We start from the raw sequence: 1,326 nt of genomic DNA, 5'->3' as shown, positions 1-1,326 counted from the left end.
AACCAAAAATTGGCTGCTGCAGCCAATTAAAAATGCTATGCCATATTTTACCATCTAATTTGCTGCAGCAGCCAATCTTTTTTTCAGTGTAGGATTAGCGGGACGCTGCGTGAGATTTAAATGTCAATATTATATATCGTTCGCCGTTCAACTAGAGTTTCTCGATAGAAAACGCTGGAGGACACGTACTGTACGTTTTTCAATGTTTTTTTCGGCTAAACTAGAATTTATGTGATTTCGCTATACGTTATCGATTCCTAGGGTTGGATAGTGCTAAATTAAAAAGATAAAAGTTAAGTTAAAAAGTTAATTAATTTTAACTTAACTTAGTTACATTTCAGCCTCTTAACTTTTTAACTTAATTTAGTTACATTTATCGGTAACTATTAACTTTTAATTTGATTTTTTTTAAGTCAATCCTCAGACACAATGCGAGAGGATAATGAGTGTATAATTTAGTAATTTTATATTGTATAATCGTTACTTGTGAACAAAAATAACCAGATTCTTTAATAAATATGCTGTGAGAAAGGAAAAATTATGTAAAATGGTCAAACTTTTTCTTTTTCTTTTTTTTTGGTTATTCGTTCGGACCAAATTTAACTTTTCAATTACTTTTTATTAACTTAACTTTCAATTAATTTCATTATGGATTAACTTCTATTTTGATTAAATTAAACTTTCAAAGCTGTTAACTTTAACTTAACTTAGTTAAAAAATAAAGTTAACTTACCCAACCGTGTCGATTCCATTTTTATGCATCGGATTTATCTTACAAGAGGAAATCTTATATTAGAATTATATTAGAACAAAAAATAATAAAAATATCCTTGTTGCATTCTTCAAGCTCTGCGCGTACAAAAGTATAATGATATAAATACTTGGAATTAAAGTCTAGAATGCAAATCAAATGTAGAATCGATTTGGCGAAGTACAGTCGTCAGATTTTGCGCCGCCCGCAGATCGTTCCTGAATGGTAGTAAGACTAGAAGAGCAGGCATGTGTGCGAGGAGTATGTCATCGGGTTACTAGCCTTGATCATTGGCCAAATACTTGACAGGGAGTAGCGTTGTCACGTTACTCGTGCTAATTTTACGTACGCCACATACGACGCAGAAAATTAGGGAAAATTGACAATAACGGCAATTATGCAAATTCGAAAAACATACATACGTCTGCGAAAGATGCGCGCGAATCAATTTTATTGCCTTGTTTTTTAATTTGTCAATCTAATAGAATCTTTTTTACTCCTACACTGAAAAAAAAGATTAGCTGCTGCAGCAAATTAGATGGTAAAATATGGCATAGCATTTTTAATTGGTTGCA

General features: G+C 31.8%; 1 protein-coding gene across 1 annotated transcript in view; it reads left to right on the top strand.

The window, feature by feature from the left end:
- LOC108721105 (solute carrier family 2, facilitated glucose transporter member 1) overlaps positions 1 to 1,326 on the top strand; it is a 27,753-nt gene that overhangs the window by 624 nt on the left and 25,803 nt on the right. The gene's annotated exons all lie outside the window — the stretch shown is intronic.

This window comes from Mycetomoellerius zeteki, unplaced genomic scaffold (assembly GCF_001594055.1).
Source record: "Mycetomoellerius zeteki isolate Tzet28-1 unplaced genomic scaffold, Tzet1.0 scaffold159, whole genome shotgun sequence".
Lineage (NCBI taxonomy): Eukaryota > Metazoa > Arthropoda > Insecta > Hymenoptera > Formicidae > Mycetomoellerius > Mycetomoellerius zeteki.
This window is presented reverse-complemented; position numbering and strand designations above follow the sequence as displayed.